Source organism: Cupressus sempervirens, chromosome 5 (genome assembly GCF_028749045.1).
Source record: "Cupressus sempervirens isolate cs-2001-9-10 chromosome 5, ASM2874904v1, whole genome shotgun sequence".
In the NCBI taxonomy this organism is placed as follows: Eukaryota; Viridiplantae; Streptophyta; class Pinopsida; order Cupressales; family Cupressaceae; genus Cupressus; species Cupressus sempervirens.
The window spans coordinates 774561030-774568627 of record NC_143122.1 but is presented as its reverse complement, the minus strand read 5'-3'; the positions used below and the strand labels follow the sequence as shown (position 1 = coordinate 774568627).

The following is a 7598-nucleotide window of genomic DNA, read 5'->3' as shown; positions in this document are numbered from 1 at the left end:
ATTAAAATATATCATAATCAACATCTAGTTTTGCATATGTTTTCCCAGAACGTTTTCAACATAATCAAGGTGAGTTTCTACCCACACCACTGTATACAATTTCTGAGAGTGCAGTGTCAGAACTCAAGAATGTTTGTTTTGATTAAAAGAACTATAATGTTTGATTCAGCCTTGGTATTTGATCCATTTGATGGAACTTCAGAATTCTGAGAGTGAGGGGTTAGAACTCGTAAGGTGGTTTGTTTAGATTGAAAAACTATCATGTTTAATTCAGCAACGGTATTTGATCTCTCTGATGGTACAATTCCTGTTGTTCAGGAATTTGGCATCTCAGAACCTTCACAGCCTCCCCCAAAGGTATATCAGATCAGAAAAAGAGCGCCCAAATGCCGTTCCTCCTCATCAATTGGACATTCCCATTATTGATATGGGCATGTTTTTGGGAGAATCAGATCTCTACAGGCAAAAGGAATTAGAAAAGCTTGGCATTGCATGTCAGGATGGGGATTTTTTCAAGTGGGTACCTTCAACATTGACTATAAATTATGTTGTAGAATAGGGGTCAGGTTCCATATTGTTTTTAATCTTCTAACTTGCTTGCTTCGCTAATATGATATGTATATCTCTATTACAGGCTGTGAATCATGGAATTCCTCTTTTCCTGACAGATAGAATGAAGAGAATTGTAAGGGATTTCATTCAACAGCCCCTGCAAGAAAAACTCAAATACAAAATACAAGAGCTTGAAGGCTATGGCCAGGCTTTTGTAATCTCTGATGAACAAGTACTAGACTGGGCGGATATGACGTCCTTGACTACTCTGCCCCCACAGGATAGAAAAGTGGACTTCTGGCCAACAAAGCTAGCGGATTTTAGGTACCAAAATCTTTGTTAATTCATATTGATAGAAATATTATGTAAAATCTATTTTCGCCTCTTCCCCTGTCCTAGGTCTCTGATGGCTGAAGGTATGAAAAGCATATCTACGTCATTAAGTTTTTACACTCCATTTCAAAATAATTATTTGGTGTATTAGCCCTGTTCCTGTCCATCTGATTTTGATCATTTTCATTTTTTTTCAAATCGTGCTTCCCGTTTGTTGCAGCGAAACTGTGGATCAATATGCTCTTCGAATTCAAAGACTTCGCAACGAAATTATTTGCCTCTTATCTGAATATCTTGGGCTACCTTCAGACTGTTTTCTTAACATGTGCGGAAAAATGACACAGAGAATGAGATTGAATTACTACCCACCCTGCCCAAGACCGGATCTGGGTTTAGGCATAAGCCCTCATTCAGATGGATATGCTTTGATTGTTTTGTTGCAGGATGATGAAATAGTGGGGCTACAGACGTGTAAGGATGGTGAATGGATTCCTGTTAAATCCATCCCCGGTGCTCTGCTCATCAATATCGGGGACATGATTGAGGTAATGAAGATGAATTTTACTAGTCATTAAGGCAAACAATTTGTACGAACTATCAATATAGGTTAACTCGATTCCAAAAATGCTTCTATGGCTGTGTAATTAAGTGGTTTAATCTAAATTATGAATTATTATCTGGACTTATGATTTCATATATAAATCGAAAAAAATCTTCACTTCATTCTTGATCACCTGATTCTATTACCTGGGAATAATGTATATGCCGCCGTATTGATATCGAATGTAACTTTTGTTTTTGTGTTTTGAATTAGGTGATAAGCAATGGAATATATAAAAGCATTGAGCACAAAGCTGGACAGAGATCGGATCTCTACTGCCATGTTTTGTGGTCCAAATATTGAAACAGAATTGGGTTCTGCTCCTGAACTCATAGACGAGCTGCACCCCTGTCTGTTTAGAAGATTTATTCAAGCAGAGTATATAATGCATGTCTTTTCTGGAAAGCTCGATGGGAAGAAGAATCTTGAATTTGCCAAAATCAGGTCTTAATTTTTTTGGTTCGAAACTGTTCAATAGTTGAATTTTGCTTAGATCAACTGATTATAGAGTGGCGAGGTAAAGATCTTCTTAGGGTTTGTTTTGGGTTTTTACACCATGTTTCTATGTTGCTGCTTATTGATGTTTTCTGCTTAAAACTAAGCAGTGACATGTTCCCATGCTAAATTAAAATTGTTAAAAAAGGGATAATAAAGAATCTTTTTTTTATAATGTGGAGCAGCTATTTTGTAGCTAATAAAATAAGCTATGAAAAAATGTGGGGGTTCAAAATGAGCAGCCACTGCTTATCATTGAAATTGCTATGTGTGCAACTAAAAACTATCAAATAAAGAAGTGAAAAATTAAAATTGGAACAGCAACGTCAGAAATTGGAAGGTAGTGAAATTGCAACAGGTGCAGCACCAGGTACAAGGTTTTAGTTTTATTTATCCTTTTTAAAGTTTTCAGTATGATAAATTGTTGTGCCAAATATACAGTAAGTTGACTGTAATTTTATTTGTCCTTTTTAATGTTTAGATCAATTGTAATTTTTTTAGACTTCATATTATAAAATGATAACTGTGTGCATTGTTTGACCTCTTACAATTGAAATAGGGTTTTTTCTTTGTGATCAAATTTTCTGAAATTAAAAAATTGCATGGTGATGTAACACCCCAACCTTGCTCCAAACCCCAAGCTCTCTCTCAGGGCTACCTTAGGTCATTCACTAGACCCACTAGGGCTTTTTCACACCCTATAATTACTAGGACCTTGCTCAAGAGATCCTAATCCTTCAGTTGGGGGTACACCAACAAAGTAACATCAAATTTCTTACTAGCCGGCTCCAGTCCGCTATTAACCCTCAAGTCCATCTATAGCTCCAAGGGTACCAGTTCTTCATCTAAGGTTTTTTTAGACTCCTTCTAACATCCATGACCCTAAACAATGCTGATTTCATAGGCGCATTCAATCTACTAGGGAAGATACACCAAATTGCTCCAAAAAGGCTACTAGGAATTAGCCCTCCTAAATAGCTGGAAACAAGATTTCTTGAAAAAATTCTTAACAACCCTACAAAAAAATTATATTTTTGGATACCCTTTTTAGAGTACTTCAAGATTCTGTAATTTTCTAGCCTCCAAACTTTCCGTACAATGAAAGTACAGTTTTAGGCCAAAAATGAGGATTTCAAGTGCTTTATCGCTGTTGTGATGGAAAACCACCTTAGACACCTTTCCAAGACCTCTCCTTTGGACTGGAGCAAGGTTAGACCTTCTCATTACTCCCTCTGCAGCCGGATTAAGGTATTTGTACACTCAATCCTCTCCATAACTCATTTTCCAACTGTGATTCCTAGCCAAGTTGCATTTGGCTTGCCTAGGGCATCACCTTAAAAATGCTTGCTGATGCTTTCAAGGGCCCTCCTTCTTGATACATAATGTACATGGATCCTAGTTCCAAATCCCAAAATACCAGAGGTTTCCAATGGTGGGAAGTGGCCCTAAGATCCCATTTTCTAAGTGCAGCCCTGTTCAGATCAGCAACTTGCCAAGAACAAAAAGATTTTCCTACACTAATGCAAACGAATTAAAATGATCAAACCAACACTACAAAAAGATTAAAAACAATATTTCAGAACTTTTCCAATACGAAAATCAGGCCATTCAATCCTCCTCTATTAAAAATGCCTTCAAATGCATAAAACCGACAACAAAATACTTGCTCAATTCGTACAAAATGCAAAACCAACTTGTCCAACCCCTTGAAAATGGCTGTCCTCACGTTTTTAAAGGCTCCTCCATCAGTTCCATAACTGTTCTAAACAGTTAGGACGTTCTAAACACACAAATGCCAAAACGTTGCTTTTTGCAAGAAAATGTTGTCATGACAACATGACAACATTTCAGCAACTTTTGTTCTAGATGGAGTTAGACCTCCAAATTTGGCACAAAAACAAAGTAGACATATAATATGCATAAAATGACTTCAAATAAACTATTCAAAGCCATTGGAACCTTTCTAGACCATTTTAGCCTTTACCGGACCTAAGTCACCTAGTTGACAATAGTCGGCAACTTCTAGCAGCTTGGTCACTTTGGGTCTTGCCAAGTCTCCTAAACACACCTAAGGACCACATAGGACCTATTATTAGAATAGTGATGTGGCTAGCATCACTACAAGACAAAAATAAAGAAATACCTAGGTTTCACACTTAGCCTACCTAGGTGCTCCTGCACCACATGGCTTCTTATTAGAAAACACCAAATGATAAAATATGTCCAAAAGAACTGATGCAAACTCCTCTCTTCCCCTTGATTCAGATCAAACAGATCAATGATTTACATTCATAGAAAGGAAACCAAAAATAATTGTGTGTTTGGAAAGGAAAAAAACAATTATTCAGGTGTTACGTCATTTATAAACCAAAAATAACATTTTCATAATTCACACATAGTCCATGCAGAAAAAGACATGATTTGATAACAAGCAATCAACAATAATATGTAATCTTGCATAAATAATGAATAGGAGAGAGCAAATGTAAGGAGGCAAATTTCTTGAAGCCTGCAAGGAAGAGGGACATATGGAGTAATGACCAATACTGCACAATGACTCAATGACTTTGATTGATTATTCAAAAAAATTTATTAGAAAACATGCACACTCTTTACTTCATTGAAAGGTAACTCTTCCTTTAAGAGTTGAGCAAGGTACCACTTGCAAACCATTTAGGAATTTAGACCATCATATAATTTACGTCTCCAGCTCAATATCTAAATTGACCAAGTTAATAGGTAGCTTTTTTGCTTCTTAATAAACAAGTGAATTAAAATATTTTCCATCTCCGTTAAAAATCTTTGATATTGTTCACTTGTAGTCATGTTTTCAACTCTAGTTCGAACTGAATTACTACTTACAAAATTAATACATATATATCATGTACTACAGTGATTATTATGCTGTAAAAAGTGAAATTAAAAATATTGGATTGCTTTAAAATTTATTTAAAAACTATAAGAAATCCTACAGAGTATGTTTCAGATCCTATTATTATCAAGTTTGATTAAATAAACAATATTAGAGAATGTGCAGAGTGCGTTTCAGACCTTGTTATCAAAAAAATTGGGAAAAAAATATTGTTGTTGCATGTCAAATAATTAGTTGCATACTCCCCACTATAATATATATTATTGTCAGGCATCAAGTCTTCTTCCTGTTGCAGAAAGAAAAACTATTTTAGAATTAGAATAAAGAATTATAATCTTTGTAAACCTGAGTCACCCTGCAAAAATTACAATCTTGCTTAACTTTCATCACACCTCATAATTTGGGAACCATTCATTATCCTTCTTTACAATTGTTATCAATTAACATATGTTAGTTAAGATGTCAATGAAATTCTCCTCTGTCTGTAGGAAAACCTTTGTATCTACAAAGTCCTCTAGCAATCACTCAAACAATAATCTCATTTAGAACTTAAAATGCTATTGGAAAATGCTACTCATAGAACTATCTCGTTGATATCATCAAAAAATAGAAGACACAGTTAACTTGTGATCCTACAAATGAGAGCTAAATTGACTTGCATTCTAACAAGCATGTTGATTGGCTGAATAATGAACAATATTATTAAGTGTTTTTGTCTTGAGCAATGAACATGATATGCATATAGCTTTATATGGTAAAAATTATCTTGGTAGTAATTGTCCAATTTTTCAAATTTCAAGTGGCTTAACATTGTCAGTTTGACTCTTTAAATGTAGGTATAGTTACCAATCTATTTTCCATGGATAGAAGTCCCTACCATCCAATTCCTCAACAAGGTTTCTTCAATTTCAGTTCAATGCTTTCACAGGATAGCATGGCTCAAAACTTGTTCTCCTCCAATGATGACTACTACCCAGAGTTTGTTCCTAGCACACTAGTGGACAATGAAGTAGTTATTGAAAATGTGGTTCCAACTAGTGGAATAGAAGTAACAAAAAAGTAGTCTCATTTACCTTCTCAAACAAAAAGTAGAGTTCGATGGAGCATTGAAAATACAATGATTCTAATTGAAGCTAAATGAATTGAGAGAGAAACAAAGTCAAGTGGTGGTGCAATGAGAAGAGCATTAAATTCCACTGAGAAGTGGAAAATCATTCAAGAATATTGCTCTACTCATGGTGTCCATTGTACAGCCAAGCAATGTAGAGATCGTTGGGAGCATATTGGAATATGACAAGTCGGGAGAGAACTAAAAAGAAACTTCCTACGAAGTTCATTGTTGAACTTTATGATGCAATGGAGATTGCATTTGGTAAAGACTGGGCCATCAATCCAGGGAATATCACTATTGACTCTTTTGAAAGAAACTATGCATTTGATGAGGTCAACCTTGAAAGTCAAGATGAAGAATTGCATGAATCAGGAATAAAAAATTCAGAAAGTGTTGAACACTCTAAGACTGAAAGTGAAAGGGAAAAATAATATACAGGAAAAGAAAGAAAATCAATCTCTAATGAAACTGGCATAAAATATGTTATTGCTGAGAATAATAAGATATTGTTTTCTTCTCTCTAAATGGCTGAGGAGGGGCACATGAAATGCCATGAACAATGCATGAGCAAGGATGATTTGAATGGGGAAAGGCTACTAAAACTTGAGGAGCAGAAAATTACTGTGCAAATGAGCATGGTTTTAGCACTAAACAATATTGGTGAAGCAATGTTAAAAATTAGTCAATCTTTTGCTAAAGATGATTGATGTTCTATTGCAAGCATGAGACAACTTCAAAATAAAACAACTAATAAATTTGAAACTGTTTATGCAAACATTTCAGTTTAATTCTAATGTTATGTATTAATCATCTATCATAATAGATGATTAGTTTCTTCTCAATATTAGCAATGAATGTTTCAATTTTAATGTGAAACTTTCAAATCAGTTTTAATGTTATGTATAGATAAATTATGTACATAACATAATTAATGTCTTGTACTATTTTTTGTTTCATTGGTTCTTTAAAATCTCTTGTAAGCCCTCTTACCATCATGTTTGCACTAGTGAGATTTCACAGAAGGCTTGTCTTTTTACATAATGGCATGGTATTTCCTTAACTTAATGATCATTCCTAATTAGCATGCATGCATTTCTCATATTTCTATCATGAAGATATAGGGCTAAGTAAGACAAGTGTGTAATATAATACTACTATTGAATGTTTAGTTCATTTCTAGATTTATCAATTTGCAAAGTTGTTCAAATGATGTATGAAAGACACACATAATTGTGGCATGACTTGTGTCATTGACTATTTGCCTAATTTAGAATCATATGGTTGTCTCCAAAAGTCATGATTTGTTTTGGAAGGATGAAAATCCTCTTTATATTCAATCTTTGTTGTCTGATTCTAATGCTGCAATATAAAAGAAAATGTTCCACAATTTAAAACAATAGGACTTTGCCTTTGATTTTTGCATGTGATTTATCCGTACTATTGAATTTTGTCACTGATTGTGAAGATTTGTAAATCTTTGCTATGTGTAGTTATTAAAATCAAGTTGAGATTCCCATTGACAAGACCACTAAAAGTAGATTGTTGAAGAAATTGCTTGATTAGAAAATTGACTATTGTGTACTTTACAATAAATGTAAATGGTTTCAATTTTTTATGTAAATTGTAGTGTTAAA

The 7598-nt window shown here is 34.4% G+C and overlaps 1 pseudogene; it reads left to right on the top strand.

Moving 5' to 3' along the window:
* The first annotated feature begins 261 nt into the window (after window positions 1-261).
* On the top strand, window positions 262-1821 carry LOC149558229 (protein LATERAL BRANCHING OXIDOREDUCTASE 1-like; annotated as a pseudogene).
* The last annotated feature ends 5777 nt before the right edge of the window (window positions 1822-7598 follow it).